The sequence below is a fragment of the Hermetia illucens genome, chromosome 3, assembly GCF_905115235.1.
Source record: "Hermetia illucens chromosome 3, iHerIll2.2.curated.20191125, whole genome shotgun sequence".
Taxonomy (NCBI): Eukaryota; Metazoa; Arthropoda; class Insecta; order Diptera; family Stratiomyidae; genus Hermetia; species Hermetia illucens.
Genome location: NC_051851.1, coordinates 77,909,897 through 77,927,599, shown reverse-complemented (window position 1 = coordinate 77,927,599; position 17,703 = coordinate 77,909,897). Strand labels below are relative to the sequence as shown.

General features: G+C 40.4%; 2 protein-coding genes across 21 annotated transcripts in view; one reads left to right on the top strand and one right to left on the bottom strand.

Annotated features, from left to right (window-relative positions):
- Positions 1-17,703, bottom strand: part of LOC119651124 — a 413,254-nt gene that overhangs the window by 40,580 nt on the left and 354,971 nt on the right. The window lies entirely within an intron of this gene.
- The window catches only part of LOC119651122 (probable multidrug resistance-associated protein lethal(2)03659), a 102,368-nt gene continuing 100,261 nt past the window's right edge, over positions 15,597-17,703 (top strand). The window contains exon 1 of the mRNA XM_038054502.1: positions 15,597-15,924. The gene's annotated coding sequence lies outside the window, so the exon portion shown is untranslated. The remainder of the gene's footprint in view (positions 15,925-17,703) is intronic.

Sequence of the window (17,703 nt, the reverse complement as noted above, 5' to 3'; positions counted from 1 at the left end):
ACTAAATCTGAACCATTGCCAACCAGTTCAGGACCTGCTTTCCCAAGCGATAATCGAAAAAAAATTGACGTTGCTATTGTCTACGAAGAGTACAAACACCTACACAATGAAATTTGGGTTGCAGATAAGAGCGCAAGTTTGTGGAATTTCAACTTGTTTTAGTGAAAATTCGAACCATTAATTTTATCCGCCATTCTATGAAAAATGCGTATTTTTTTTAAAATCCTTCGATAAAACATTAGTTTTTACCATCGTTAAAATAAATCCATAGACAGTTTTTGGACTAAATGATCTAATTCGACACAATTTTGGTCACCGCAAAAAAAAAATTAAAAATATTCATAAAAATAATTCGTGAAAACGACCTAATTTTTGCACAACAAATGGGGTTAACTTCTTAAGTTTTCTCAAACTGATAAAGGTCTATCATTCGGTAGCGCTCACGAATAAATTTGAAAAAAAAACTTTGCCTGTATGTGGGCTCCTCCTAAGAAGAAATTCCACAGAAAATCACGCTATTCAATGTAGGCGTGGAATTTCATAGTTTTCATATGTCTTCCAAATTTCGTTACAATGTTTTCGGTTGAAGTGCACAGACAGGCAGAGGGAAACGGGTAGGAAACAATCATGCCCGAAGCTGAGAGGAAATCTAGGCTAGTGTATAAGAATCTTGGATGAGCGAACCTTCGGAAAGATGTGACAAGGCCAATCTACAAAGGTGGGCACATCTATGAACAGACGGTGTGCGGATATCTATGGATGTGACATAAATGACTGCAATAAGCAGAGGTGCGCTGCCGGAAACCAAGCCTGGACCCTATACCAAATAAGGTCGCAATAAAAACTAGGTCCAACTTTCTCGCTGAATGGTTCGAAGCATATATGTTCGAGTGCATGTTTCCTGTATCATAGCGCGTAAAATTCGGTAAAATTCGTTGTTAGAACCGAAGGCTGAAAACATAGTGGAATGGCGAGTTAAGCAGCGATGATAGCGACGAGCAAAGCGTCGAAAACAAAACAAGGGCAGCCAAGGAGGCCTTTTATACCAGCTGTATCGATTCCGTAAAGCCAGATCAACCGTTATTATCATCAAAATCCTGCTGAGAATGCAATTTAGAAAAGAAGTACTTTGCGCGGTGACTATGAATGCGTTTGATTGGGCCAATAGGAACTTATTTTCGTTTTTTATTTATTTATTTATTTAATGAGGACAATACACAGAAAGCAAATTTCTTATTACATATTGTCCTCAGAGGGAGGAGCAAGTAAATGACATATTTTGCGCTTAAAGCTAGAGAGGGACATAGAGTCAAATGAACCAAGCTGTAGGGCATTGTACGACCGGCAAAACCTCGGGATCGGAGAGTGAAAGTAAATCTCGAGCTCGGCGAAGGGCACATCAAAAATGTCCGCATTACGTGTGTCATGAGACGAGGCGATACGGAGAGTAATATCCGAGTTGGCGGAGCAGTCCATCAGACCATTGCAGAGTTTGAAAAGAGTACACATATCAAGGAAAATACGGCGTTGCTGTAGGGAGGGGAGATTGAAGGTGCGGAGTCGTGACGGATAATCAACCCGTGGAAGGTTCTTTTTGTAAAAGAGGGTCCGGGTGAATTTGCGTTGTACAGCTTCAAGAGCGCGGCCGTCACGGATGCGGTAGGGGGACCAGACTACAGAGCAGTATTCAAGGATGTTTTTGACAAGGGAATTGAAGAGTGTTAAGGAGGGCTGGATTGAGGTAAAGTCGGACGAGGAACGTAGGATAAAACCAGACATTTTGGAAGCTCTATTGATGATGTCAACGAAGTGGGAATTGAAACGAAGTTTATCGTCGAAAATTACACCCAGGTCTTTGAAGGAGGTCAGTAGTGAAAGGGGTTGACCACCGAGAGAATAGGAAAAGGATGATGGAGAGGGTTTCAGGGAATAGCGCATCCAGTGGCATTTGTTGACATTCAGTGTTAGCTTGTTGACCGAACACCAACGGGCTAAATTATCAAGGTTGGATTGTAAGAGAGCACAGTCCAATGGAGAGGAAACAGAGGCAAACAATTTAAGGTCGTCTGCGTAAAGCAAATACGGACAGGTGAGGATGGAGGCGAGGTCATTGATAAAAAACAGGAAGAGTAGCGGGCCAAGTATAGAGCCTTGGGGAACACCAGAGGAAGGAGAGAAGGAACGAGATGAGTGACCATGAAAAGAAACTTTGCATGAACGGTATGAGAGATAGCAGGAAAGCCAGGAGATGACTGAGGGAGGGAACTCTAGCGAAGAAAGTTTAGAGAGGAGAATGTTATGGTCAACGGTGTCAAAGGCTTTGGAGAAATCAGTATAAACAGCATGTACCTCCTGTCGTGAATTCAAGCGTTTAGCAACAAAGTTGGTAAAGACCAGAAGATTTGAAGCCGTTGATCTATGTTTCACGAAACCATGCTGCTCTTTGACAATGAGGTGACCGAAGTGCGCGGTCAACCAGTCGTTGACGTATCTTTCTAGGATTTTGGAGCGGAGAAGAGAAGGGAAATGGGGCGGTAGTTCACAGCAAGGGAAGGGTCTCCGCTCTTGAGGATAGGAATGATAAGGGCCTCTTTCCAGAGACGGGGAAAGTAGCATTCGTCTAGACTTTTGTTGAAGATTAAAGACAGGGGGAGGGAAATGTGTTTTCTACAGTTAAGGAGGAAGAGATTAGGAAGCCCATCGGGGCCAGGTCCGACATTGGGGTCAAGGTTACCAATGAGGAACTCAACCAAGGAAGGCGTAAGGAGAAGAATGGCTAGTGATTCGGAGGAGTCTGTGGTTATGAAAGGTGTAGAAGGTGAAGGGCTCGAGGGAGAAAACACTGAAGAAAGTAGGTGCAGAGAAGGTCGCAGGATTGTTGTGGGGAGTTGGCAGTGGAGTCAGCGAAGCTGATAGAAGGAGGGACAGAATGAGTTGGATAACGAGAGTTGCGAGCGTGAGACCAAAAGAGTTTTAAGTTACCGCGGGCAAGGGCGGCTTCGACGCTGAATAGGTACCTTTTACGCGCCTTTCTGACCATTGATTTCACAGTGGATCGTATCGCTTTAAAGTGAGCAAGGTCGGCGTCATTTTTTGAAGCCCGAAACTTCTTCCTCAGTGTATGTTTCAAGCGCATATTAATATGAAGTTCCGTTGTGAACCAAGTTGGGGAAAAAACGTAGGCAGGGAGGGGAAGAAGGGACATAACAGGAGAGGATATCAGAGAGGATATTGTAGAAGGTGTTAAGAGCTTGATCACACGACGAATTACTTAATAAATGAACCCAGTTGAAAGACGCTAAAGCTGAGTTCAGACCGTCAAAATTGGCTTTGCGGAAGTTGAACTTAGTGGGTTTACGCTTGGTTTTGGGTTTTGAACGAGGGAGCTCCGCTTCAAATTCAACCGCGGGATGGTGAGCGTCGGTTTTTACATACGGGGATGTGCCAGGAAATAAGGAGAGGTGGCGCTCGGGGAGGTTGGAAAGGAAGAGATCGAGAGTGCGGCCCAAGGAGTTTTTGGTGGTGTTGAAATTCAGGGCAGAGCAAGTATACATAAAGGAAGAAAGTGGGAGGGAAGAATGGGAGAGGTTGTTGGAAGGAATTGGAAGACTAGGATGATTAGGCCAGTTGAGCATGGGGAGGTTGAAATCTCCACAAAGGAAGAAAGGGAGGGAAGGGAATCTGACGGTAAGGAGTTCAGACAAACTGTCAAACAATTCTTCATACAGGTGAGAAGGGCTAGCACAGGGGACATAAACACAAGAAACAATGAACGGGAGGAAATTGGGCGGGGAGACACGAAGAGCAACACAATCAAAAGGAAAGCCAGAGGAGGAGAAGACGAGTTCAGCGGGGAGTGAATCTTTTATAGCAATTAGGACTCCACCGCCAGTGGACTTACGAGAAGCATCCTGGTTTTGACATGATACCAATGTCGGTCATGTGGAGTATCTCCATGGGAGTTTCACAAGGCTCCATATTAGAAAAAACACTGTGGCGCATCATACACAATGGTGTACTTAATCCTCTGGTCCTAAAGCTATGATAGTAAATTATGTTGTCAACATAGCATTCGTTATCATTTCAAGGCATCTAGAAAATCATGAGTTATACTTATGCGAAGCAATTAGTGCTATTAAGGCTTAGTTAGAGGGTGCTGGATGACACTTGTCTAAACCACGAAAGCGGTCCTCTTGACCGGCCATCAAATACTTGGTTGTGACGTTATAGGCGTAGCTTAGCTGTGAACAGAACATGCCGTATGCTTGCGTTAAAGTAGATACAGCGGGTATGGGTTTGGCAAGTATGATGCCAAACGAAAAAGCGCCCCGGTATACTGCTTCCGGGGAAGATGGTGAGTTCAATTTTACTGTATGCAGTGCTACTTTAGGGAATCGCGTAACAGTACGAATATAATGAATATAAACTAAGTACCGTCTTTAGAACAGCTCTAAAGGCATGTTTTGTCTTCAGGATCATCTGGGAGTAATCATAATTTCGGGAATGATACCAAGTGACATCTTGGCAGATGAGATGACGAACATTAAATTGAACAAAAATATCAAGCGATGACGGCTTTACGGTTTCTTACCAGGGCAGAGGCAAATCGTCAAACGCTGCCTCACCTCTGCCCTGGGAGCAGCGTGACGATTTGCCTCTGCCCTGGTAAGAAACCGTAAAGCCGTCATTGCTTGACATTTTTGTAAAGTTTGGGTGCAAGCCCCAAGCGAGGGGTCCGTGGGCCAGGAAAGAGGGAGTAAGTTGCTCCCCATTTGATCCCGTCCAGCATTAAGTTGATGCGGACTTAGGACCCCATCATTCTCAAAAAAAAATATTAAATTGAAGTTTATCTCTTCTTTATCGCAAACGAAGGACGGTGAAGGGGAGAGTTTGATTCAAGGATGGCAACAACAATGGGAAGACATCGTATCGTAGACATGGTATCTTTACAACTTTAAATTGGAATCTTCACCAAAGGCGATGGAGTGCCAGTGTCAAGGTCCACGTATTCGCCCGCATTCAGAGACTCTTGGGCGAGAGATAAAACTTATCGAAAATTACAAATTAAATGCTGGTACTGGAAAATCAGGTGCATATGATCATCATCCATAATCGGATTCTACGAACTTAAATTTGGATAAGCTAAGGGGAATAGGGGAGCGCGCTTACGAGTGCTACGTGACGAGTGAAGAAAAGAAACTCAGCTAGAATGAGCTACATATCTTCATCCCTTGCAGTAGGGAAGATCGTGAGTGTTTTTCGGGCCAAAAATTCTATACATTGCCATGCCTGATGTTTTTTAAATAAAGTTTTATCTTACAGTCGATTTGAATATAATTTTGTTGTTGTATTCACTTTGAATGCGGTTCACGTTTGACATAATCTATCTTAAAATGATAATTTTGCAAAAAAGGCAAAACACTTTAAACTCCGGAAGTAATGCGGTTATATCACATTTTTTTCCGTGTGTGGAAGAAGTTGATAGAAAGTAATATCTTCGACTGACTGATTGTAAAAGGATGAAGCCTATATGTGAAAAGCATACAGCATGGAACAATAGCGAAATAGGTGAACTAAAGTACGAAATTAATCCAAGGTCATAAGAAACCATTTCCCTTATGTTCACATAAATGCACTTAATTTTGGAAAAAGTACCCGTAAGCCCCGACATCCTACCCGTACGTTTGTAGCTTTCTTCTACAACTACATCTGTTTCATCTGTAAGATAAAAGTTTCTTATATATATACGGGCCCCACAAGTTTTCTGATTTTAGTGTTTTGTTCTCTAACATTCCCTGAACTTGAAAGAACTTTTGGTTATTTATCAATGCCATTTATTTCAGTGAGAACTCCTAAATTATGGAGTTGTCTATCTGGCTCACCTGCTACAGCTTTTTACCATCTTTAGAAATGTAAAAACTATGGTAAAACCAATTGCGGATTCATGTGTAAACATATGTTCTGTTGCGAACTTTCAAAGATTGTTTGTTGTGCAAGCGTTTATTTAGAATTTTTATTTTCTAAGATAATTTCATTCACCTCATAGATTGCATAACAATCATAGAATCTTACATTCCCGCTTCTTTCGAAACAACAGATTCGCCAATTTGCGATAAGAATGGAACTTTTATCAGCTCGTCTTTGAATGCCAGTTGGCTTCGTTGACGCCATACAGTAATCATTCTTTGTGGACTTGCATCAGTGCGGCCAATAATTTATCATTAGTCCGTACAATTAATTAAATTAAACGTGTGCTTTGGTGTTCCCCCTCCCCCCTCCACTCAGGCAATATATATCCAGGACCAGCAAAAACTGCTTAAAACCGCTTTTCAGAAAGTCGCATATGATTTCTCGGAACCTAATCGCAATTCCGTATACAAAATGATTTATAAACAATGTTGGTCCGATTGGTTTCAAAAGTATCGCCTCTCATGTTCTAATCATCTCCTAACACATATGGTGTGATCGCCACATTTTAGATAAATGCATCTTATCTTCTGTTAATACAACTACACGTTTTCGAGTGCTCCATGTATACATACACTGCGTTGTTGGATAAACCATCGTTCCAGGAATAGGAGTCGCTTCCATTTGCTTGAGTTGTTTATTGAAACCTCTAAATACACTTGGAGGCACCGTGGGCCATACGAATTGGGTGCATACGGCCCACTGGCAAGTGTCGATATATCATTGACCTTGCTACGAGGAAGTAAAATATGAAGTAGGTCAGAAAGGCGCCAGTAGCGTTCCATGTTTTATGCAGTAAGCGTACTTTCCCATCAACCGGTTCGTGCACGAAACCAGCCCAGGAGTAGTAAATATGGCTCGCTCATTAATGCAAATCAGCTTCTAGAATCTCCTCATCTCAGTCACCCATCAAACGTTCAATTGAGAAGTTTGAAAATGTAATTTATGAAAAAGGAGAAAACAAGTACACATTCAGCTTAAATAAAGAAAATAACGTCAGTAAGTGTTGGTATCGTTGTAATGATCGGTTTATATCCAAACTGAAACATGTTAATGTTATGAATTCACTTCCGTATATAAACAATAGCGGGTGCCACCACTAGCTGTTGAAAACGGCAACTGCATGCCGTCAATATGCAGTAGTCATGAATTGACATCATCCTTAAAAAAAGCCCAAACACAAGTGCACGCCCCAGGCCCAGTCAATTGTAGCGTAGTCTTGCTGGAACCAGAATTCTCCGAAGCACATTTCCTCCTTTGATACTGTAATGTCGTTACATTGCATTTTCATCTTTTCAAACGAACAACCCTAGAATACCACACAAATCAAGAAACTAACTAACGATTACAAGAAAGTCATTTTTTGGCCGGTGTACATAGGGGAAAATTTAATTGCACACTATTGTTCCAAGGGCTATTTACGCAAATAATTTAATCTGGAAAGTATTGTATTGATAACAGCCAAGTTCGTGAGTAGGAGTTCAAGGCAGGTGGCAGAATAGTTTTAGTGGAAAATCCAGCCTCTCAGGTTTTGCGGATCTGCATTTGGTCGACTCTTTCAAATAATAAAAAGATACCACTAACACTAAAGGAAGCTAAACCTAAAACTAGAAATCCAACTAGTAATGTAGCGCAAATACCTCAGGAAATAAAAGTTGAGGAACTGCACGAAAAGCTCAACAGCTAGAAAATTTGAATAACAGCTTAGTTCGCAAATTAAAGAACTACGGCAGGAAGAAGAAATCGTCAAGAAAACAACTCAGACTAGTTCACTCCCAGCGAAGTGCCGCAGCCTTAGTGTAAATTAACCAAAAGGATACCACACTGATGAAGATGAATTGGTCCGAGAAACTGAATGCATCTTGCAATCAAGCAGGGCGTCTTAAAAAAGAAAGGTAGACTCGTTACCGGAAATCATTAGACAAAGTCTCGCGAAAAGCGATTAAGCAAAAAATATCATGAAATTGAAAGTGAAACTTCCTCCGCTGATTAATATTAGCGGAATCGATAAGTACCAGAAAGTCAAAAGCCTACTATCGGCAACCATGATAAAGGAGTACTTAATAATTGCTATAAACAACAATCTTTGGAAAGTATATGCTGTAACCATGCCAGATGGCTCCAGAGCCCTCTCGAAAAAGCATAACATGGAAAAAATACAATAGTACACGTATGAAAACAAAAACAACAGGTCTCTCAAGGCTATGGCTAGGGGACTCCACCCAACGTGCTAAAACGACGATATTTTAGAAGACGAAAAGGAAAATGGTTTAAAGATCCTAAACGCTGTGAATATATTACAGCAAGCCGGGGAACCGGAAGCTTCAGGTATGGAAGGTTTTGTCTATTTCTTATATAAAAAAATTTTAGTCGACATTTGTCCCGTTGGAACTTAGCACGTAATATATGCATATGTTATGTGAGGCTACCCACTTTCGCGTCATGCTGACATTCAAAAGCTTGAATTTGCACATAAGCGACAACTTTGATCAATTATTACTTTTTTTAGTAGTGGTGGGATTTCCACCAAACTTAATAGGATTGTGTTCTATCTTATAACGTACATTGTTGCAATGGTGATTCTAGGATGAACTCAGCCAATTACTAAAAACGGTAGTAATATACTATTATTAACTTCATTTGAACAGATCTGGGTTGAAGGGTATTTCGGAGCCTAGGCATCATATAGTGGCAGCCTGATTTTTTCAGATTTTTCAGTTGGGTAGTTTCTGAGAATGGGTCCGTGAAAAAATGATCACTTTTGGTCCCTCGCACTCCCCATCTTTTCAACAGATGTCAAAGCTAAGATCGGCGTCGAAAAGTACTAATCGCGCCCCTCATTTGATACCCAGCATAACTATATTTGGTGAAAACAAAATTGCACCACCTTTTACATATACGGAGACCCTCCTTAAGTTCGACCTAGCATTTTAAATAGAAGACTTGACGAACAATAACTAGTAAACAAACAAATTTTTGAGAAGCTTGAGCAGTATAACGTAAGGAGATAAAAATATAACAAGAAAAGCAAATGGCAAATGTCCTGAAAATAATTAGATCGAATGCAAATGGACTGCACCAGCACCTACAAGAGTTCAAAGTCTTTCTTTATACTGAGAAGATCGGCATATGCTTCATCTCAGAAAGCCACCTCACGCGACCTACAAGCGCTAAAATCCGCGTCGTTTGCTGGTATCATGCAACACATCACAGTCCGCAAGCCAGAGAACGAACTACAATCTTCGTTAAAGAGGATATCAATCACTACCAAGAACAGAAAATTGAATATGAAAAAATGTAGCTTGTGACTGTTGGTGTACAATTATTTAAGAAAGTTGTAAAGATCTCGGCAATATACTATCCGCCCTGTTTCGGTGTTAAGAAAGAATCGGAAATTCCTTCATTTTAGGAGGGGACTTTAACGTAAACAAGTCGGGAAACCGGAAGCTGGACGCTTCAGGTACGAAAGGTTTTGTGTATTTCTTAGTACGTAGCACTTAGCATCCATATATTATGTGAGAGTATCCACTTTCGGGTGATATTGACATTCATAGTCTTCAATTTTCAAAGAAGCAACAAATTTGAGGTATTATAACTTTGTTAGTATAAGCGCGATTTTCCACCAAACTTGGTAAGATCATGCTCTATATTATAGCCTATATCACTGCAAAATTTCATGGTACAAGGATGAACTTAAGGGGGGTTTCTAACCAATTACAGAAAATTATAGTAATATACTATTATTAACTTGATTCTAGGTGATTCTAGGATGATTCCAGGATGAATCAGCAAATTGCTAAAAACGGTAGTAATATACAATTATTAACTTCATTTGAACAGATCTCGGTTTGAAGGGTATTTCGGAGCCCAGGCACTATATAGTGGCAGCCTCCTGATTTTTTTCAGATTTTTTGGTTTGGTAGTTTCTGAGAATGGCCCCCTTAAAGAAGTAGTCACTTTCAACACCCCGCGCTCCACACCCTTCCAACGAATGTCAAAACTAAGATCGGCTTTGAAAAGTACTAATCGAGACCTTTAATTTGATACCCCACATGACTATATGAAAAAAAATATTACACCCCCCTTTTGCATGTATGAGCACCTCCCCTTAAATTCGACATAAGAGGATGTAATTCACTGTATGCGTGAGCGTTCACAGTTCCCACCTTTCTGCCAAATTTGGTCTCAATCGCTATAACCGTCTCCGAGAAAAATGCGTGTGACGGACAGACAGACAGACAGACAGACAGACAGACAGTAAACCGATTTTGATAAGGTTTTGTGTTTACACAAAACCTTAAAAATGGATTTTGGGGATCTAGGTTAACAATAGGCAGAACATTATTTTGAAGCAGCAAGAGCACAAAAGTGCAATTTCCATTCCAGCGGCAAGCCTACATGGGCGACTGACGTAACAAAAGCATCCGATGTCTTTGATTTCTTCGTAACTAAGAGAATCTCAGACGAATACACCTATGTTTTGAATAATGAAAACGTAATGTCTGATCACTCGCCTGGTCAGCGAGAAAGGGAGGAGAAAAGACTATCCCAGACGGATTAATAGACGAACAAAGTGGCCAGTTTTCAAAAAACACATCCAGGAGAACGTTTGCTTAAATGATCAAATCAACACTGCTTATCAACTGCTAACAATGAAGGGGCGACCTGGAAAAATACTCCTAAAAAATTTACTGACTGTTCTGCAGAGGTTAAGGAACTAACTGCAGAGAAACGTAGAGCTCGCAAACTATGCAAAGAAACTGCACAATGGAAAGGGAAAAAACCCTAAATTTTCTGGCAAATAAGCTATAGGCCTTAAGTAACAAATATAGAGACGAGTCATTCAACAGATATATCTCAAATCTTACAGCACAAAAAGATGCAGGCTACTCTTTGTTGGAGGTCGCGAAAGATCTAAGAAGACTCAGACAACAAATTCCACCCATGTATTAAATAGGAAAACGGGCAATGGGTTCATTCTGCACAGCACAAGGTAGATTTTTTCGCGAAGCATCTACGAAATACTTTCCAGCCTGTAGATTCATAAGCGTTTACATGCTTAACCCCAGCTAGAAAAGTGAACCGATACCTAATACAACGTGTAAAACTAAATTAGGTGAAGACAGAAATTAAAACAAATGAACCTCCTAATGAAGCTTCTGGCTATGAATTTATTACAAGGAGAATACTAAAAGAATTACTGGAAAAGGGTATAATCAAATTATTCATCATCAACGGCGCAACAACCGGTATCCAGTCTACGCCTGCCTTAATAAGGAACTCCAGATACCCCGCTTTTGAGGCGGGGTCCACCAATTCGATACCCCTAAATGCTGTCTGACGTTCTGACCTACACCAGCGCTCCATCTCAGGTATGGTCTCCCTCGTCTTCTTTTTCTACCATAGATATTGCCCTTATAGACTATTCGGGCTGGATTATCCTCATCCATACGCCACCGTAACCTATTGAGCCGGATTTTATCCACAATCTTACGATCATGGTATCCCTCATAGATTTCGTCGTTATGTGTGCCACGGAATTGTCTAACCTGATGTAGGGGGACAAATATTCTTCGCGGCAAAGAGATCGCAATTTTTTTCGCTAAGAACGCAGGTCTCCGAGGAATACAGAACTGGTAAGATTTATGGAGGGGCGTTTCGAGTGAAACAGTTTTTGTAAGCTGAAATAGGCTCTATTGGTACCGTGCGCGGGTTGTTAAGAATAAAATTATTAAAAATAATTACTAAAAATAATTAATGCTTTCAGATTAAAATACGTCTCGTGCCAATGAAAAACGGCCGAAGTTATAATGGTCCGCAAACCAGATAAGGAGGCAATGGTTAGAGCACTTCATTCAAGACCGTAACGGTACACTACAGTACACTGTAGGAGGAATGTTGTCAGGATTACGCTCGCCCGAGATTATTACCTTGATTTGACTCAGGTACTCATTCACAGCTGAGTCGACTGGTATCCAACGTGAAATCACGATACAAATCCCACTGCCGCCAGCGAGATTTGAACCATGACCTTCCGTACGACAGCCTTGTGCTCTAACCACTCAGCTATCCGGACACGGACACGGAAATGAAAAATAAAATTAGACGAGAGCAAATCAATGTACATTAGCTGCTCAAATAAAAAAGAGAATCAGGATAAAGTCATCATAAACGGTATTACAATCTATGCTAAGCTCAGGAATCACACATTCTAAGAAAGAAGGATGAACAAAATGCCAGATACAGACAGATGTACTGACTATTGGGAAGGAATTCCCAGCTGAGCATGGACAACAAGCTGACAAATAATAAGCAGATTCTAAGACCCATGTGAGCGTGCGGCATCCAGTTCTAGAGATGTGCCATAAAAATTGCACCGGAAAATCATTCAAAGGTTCCACACTAAAGTGCTTAGAACCATAGTACACGTTTCCTGGTTCATTCGTTATGAGCATGCGCATAGGGGCCTAAAAGTACAGCCACCGACAGCGAGCACATGAAAATAACCAAGCCCGAAATTTGATTAATATTGCTAATATATTGAGACGACGGAAAAGAGTAAAGCCAAGCGCTTTGCTAATTTAAAGATGTCTAAAGATATAACCCACTGAGGAACAGCCAGCTCCTAACCGAAGCCAGTCAAAGTGTTTGGGTGGACCACAGGCGGGAGGTGGTTTTATTGGGTAAAAATCCCACATTCTCAGAAACCATGAACCCTAATGTTGGTCTTTTAAAGATTTCCAACTCTTTAAAAAAAAATATTACCAATTGCGAAGAAATTTATCTAAAACAGATACAAACAAGTCGGATTACCGGAACCTAAAGGATTTATGTTCATCTTGTGTGAGAACATTTTTTAAATTCCTTGATTTGTCTCCAAACTCCAGCTCCGCCGTCCATATGAGCTCCCTTTATACGATGATGATGTCTTACACGTCTTAGAGTGCCATAAATTCTCGGAAGATACAAACCTTTGACTTTATTTAACTTTGTTAATAATAGTTGGAATGCTTTGAAAATATTCAAATATCGTAATGGGATGTATGATGTTTTGTATAGATGCACTATTGAGTTTTTTTTGCAGATGTGTCGGTTGAACTGATTCTGAAAACGAGACCTGTTTCATCTTTCAGCTGTTTCACCCAATATCGAAAATTCCAAATTGCAAAAGTACTAATTGAGCCCTTTCATGTAATACTGTGAAGGTGCTGTGTGAGTGATATAATGGAGATTCACCCTAGCTCGACACAAAAGCAAGCGCAGCACAACTCACCATCACTGAGTAACTCAAAATACATCAGCCTGAGCAGCTCGCCTACTTGTCGGTATCTGGATGACAGTCTGCAGCCAGCTGTTGGATAGACAGAGCAATTGGTAATTGAATTCACTTACAAAATTAATTCTTCTTCTTCTTTTTCTTCGGCTTTTGTCCCGTTCACCATCGGGGTCGGTTGGTCGTGATCGCTTTCGGCATTTGGCTCTATCAAAATCAGTCAGATGGTGTTCTACCTTTCTGAATAACCTGATTAAAGAATTCACTGAGCCACAGTGTTGGATCCCAGCTCTTTGCTTTCTAGAGCTCAGATGCGTGTCGTGAGATCCTGTGGCTTTCCCCGATTTCATTCGTTTTATTGCTTCCTCAACTTCGCTGACAGGTGGAACTGCTCCAAATGTCGGCAATGATTGTGGAAGTAGAGGATGAGCAAATTCTTCAGATTAAATCTGCTCGAAGTATTTTCACCATCTATCCGTTGCGGCTCGACGGTTAGTAAGCAAAATGCCGTTCCTGTGATTAACGCAACAGAAGTGTTCGATATCCTCTGTGCGTTCGTTTCGGCTTTTGGAAGTCGATACAGATTTCTTTCGCCATCCCGACTGTCCAGTATATCGTAAAGATTTTTGTAATGGTCCGCCCGAGTGACAGCGATCGCTTTCTTTGCTTCTCGGTTGGCATTCTCATAAATTAATTGACTTGTATTAATGTATATAATTGTAATTTAACTAATTATTGTAACATATTTTAAGCAAATTGGTTAAATAGTTAAATACCGCACCTGACCTTATACTGTGAAAACAAATTTGATCAGCTCCCCTTCCCCCTCGCAAATATGGGGAACCACCCCATAGACACAACACGAAATGGTACAGCTGGTTGCCGGATTGGCGTCAGTACGTAAGTATATTAAGAACGAGTTGCTCGAGATCCTTTGAGACGCTAGAAAAACATCATTTGCTTATGGCAATGTATAGGGTGCTGGACGTTGAATGTAACGTATAACGTATATAACGTAACATAATAAGAACAAAGACAAGTGGTGAGAGGCTGTTTCTTTGATGAACACTGACGGAGACAAAAAGCTGTTTCGATACATCCACTACACTTCGAATTATACTTTTCGGATCGTAATGGAAAAATTTAACCCAGTGCACAAGTTCTTTTGGTACTAGGTGTTGTCGTAGAGTATACCAGCTGAGTTCGCGTGACACAATGCAATGTAAAGAGGGCGGTGTTCCTCATGGTGTTTTTCCATGAGTAACCGCGCAGCGTGTATTGCGTCATTAGTTCGATATTTCCTGACAAACCTGGCTTATTTATTTGAACGAAGTAACGAATACGGTTGTCAAGAATGTCTTCAAATATCTTGATGTTATGGGGCAGTAACCGGATCGGCCGGTAATTCTCTCTTGGACTACCTTTTTCTTTACATATTGGAGCTGTAGTACTTTCTTGCCAGTTAGATGGTCTTCTATCCTCCTCAATAAGGGAAGACTTGATTTCCCAAAATTCGAATTATTCTTATATTGTAACCCCTCCAACGAAGTCAATTATAGCCAATTCGGTACCTCCACTTGTTGATACTGCGACCCCCCGAGTTCTTAACAATATTTTTACTTGCTTAACAAACCTACAGTACCCGAAAGATCTGCTATGGTCATGACATATGGAGCCACTATTCATTATGTTCAGTCACCGGTGGAACGGATCTCCAAATTGTTTAGAAAATTTCACAGATTGTTTTAAATGAAGAAATTTGCACCAATTTAGCTGGATTACACTATGGTACGTAGGCAATTTTACTTTCGAGTCGATAATACTTTTATTTTCTTTAGTTTCTTCTTTCAATTTTGAGGAGAAATGAGGGATGTGAAATTTGCATTTTCCCATGCAGTAATACTACGCTCACAGAAATCTAACAATCGATACCTCACAAGCATCAACCAACCCTAACAAATAGTAAAAATAGCTTCTGCTGCGATCGTCTTCAGATAGAAAAGCAAGATCGCATTCATATTCAATTTTAGTAATTAGAATTAACGCGTTGTGATATCATCGGATTCGATTTATCTCCCATGAACTGTATACGTGCCGGTCCGTCGGTGTTCCATACAGAAAGATACGTACTTATCCGACGTTTTGGTCGTATTTGAATGTTACACGTGATGCTGTGGTGTTCACTGTCTGTTTCCGGATTTATGTTTATGTCGATGTGATGAAAATGCAATTTGCTATAAGAAAGTATATTTAACTGGAAGATTATCCAGAAGAGTAGGTGAAAATGTGAGTTTCCATTCAGTACTAAGCTAGAAAAGTTTTAAACTTTTTCATGAAAATGCATATAAAACATCTCTGAAATAGAATTAACGCTTTGTTTGCTCAAGAACGAACTCTCAAGATAAGATAAAAGATAGAAACTTACATATCTGTTGTGTAGTATCATATGGGAATCTTAATTAAGAACAGTTTCCCACTGCAAAGTGTGATGCAAATACAGCAATTCAAGTTTTCGTGAAGAAAGTTTAATTATCTGCCAAGTTTCTTTTATTTAATATCGGTTTGTTTTCTCTAAAAAAATACGTCCGTAATTTATTTGTCCTGGATTAAAGCAAGCGAATGAATAGATTGGTGTAGATGCTGCGAACAAACAACATTTTGGTCTCTTGGTTCTCCAATTTTTGGTAAGTACAGAACTATATGCGCTGCCTGATAAACGCTGTTGCCTCTTTTGTAATAATTTTGACCCACTCGCAATGCAGTGACAAAGTTCGCGGTTTCACAGGGGATTGACTGGATAAAATAAAAATTGGATAAATTTTACCAATTTATAAATAAACTTAGCCGGTAGAAACTGACTTCGGTTGGTCTTGGCATTCTCCTGGACTTAAATCGATAAATATAGTGCCTTGATTTTGGTCATCTTGAAATACACTCTTATACAGACATAATCTACATTTTATGACCGATATACGTATGTACGTTGGCGGTTCTTATCTTTGCTGTGCGTCGGTATATCTATAATATATATCCTAAGTGCATCTTAAAATTAAGAAAACAGACGAAATCCGGTGCCATTAGTTGAAACTGATATCCACCAAAACTTTGAAGATTTTTGCGATCTCGGATACTGTGAACGATATTATTTAGTAATATATGAAAAATGTCGAGAGCTGTGCAATAGAGTTTCTTTCATAATGACATAGGCCTCTTTTTCTAAAAAAAAAATAATAATAATGAAGTAGATCAGATAAGCATATACCACATATGAGATCTTCGATTTTGTTCGTTATATTAACTAAGATCATAAATAACAAATCCGCAGTTCTCCATTAGCTGATAGCATTAACTGGAGATATTTAAATTGCTCAGTGCTGTCAGCTACAGTGACCTGCCCAGCACTGAGCGAATTAAATATCCCGCGTCAATGCTATCAGCCAATGGAGTATTGCATATGAAATGGCTTCACGCAACCTGAATGAAGCGGCATTCCACAACTGGTGTTCATTGTGTTCGACGTACCAGCGAACGTCTCAAATTTAAAGTTTTACCGCAATGTCGTCCGTCTGCCGCTCTCTACAGTTTCGAGTGTTGGCCGAGTATAAAAGACATTGAATGGCGTTTTGCGGTAATGGAGACGAAAATGTTGCACTGAACTGGTGGCGTGACCCGTTTGGATCACATCAGAAATGAGGATATCTGCGATCGATATGGGGTTGCACCAATCATGGGAAAACTGCGAGTGAGGCGTTTCCACTGGTATGGCCAAGTAATTAGCGTTAACGAGAATTCACTTGGCAATATTGATGTGAACATCGAAATCAACGTTAAACGACCAAAATGCTAGCCGAAACAACGGTGGCTTGATACGCTGGATGGGGATTTACGCCTCGCGATTACATCCAGATTAGGCGTTTGATAAAATAAAATGGCGAAACCGATCACGACGAACGGACCCCGCTTGTGAACGGGACAAATGCTGAAGAAAAAGAAGAAGATGCGAGGAGCGTCGAGTGCATGACAGCTCCGTGTCACATAGTTAAAAATAAATCGTTTGATAGAAAGCCCAGTATTGCAATTAGTCAACCTCATACGCTTCAGACTCTGAGTTTAATATTATTAGCTAATGCGAAGAATTTAACCTGCAACAGATACAAACAAGTCGGAATACCGGAAACTCGCGCTTTGAGTATAAAGGTTTTGTGTTCATCTTATGTAAGAAATTTCAGCGCACATTTTTCTATCTGTATATAGCTACAAATCCAACATATTCCTTCATATTTTTCCAAACTACGAGACATACGTACATATTACACCGATAGATATTACACTCACCCTAAACAAACAAACTGCCTATTTCTGAATACTGTACACATATATGCACATATATAAACTGATCTTACCCATATTTCCGATTTACTTCTTATATCTATCTGAATTAGGCACTACCCGCAAAGTTCATT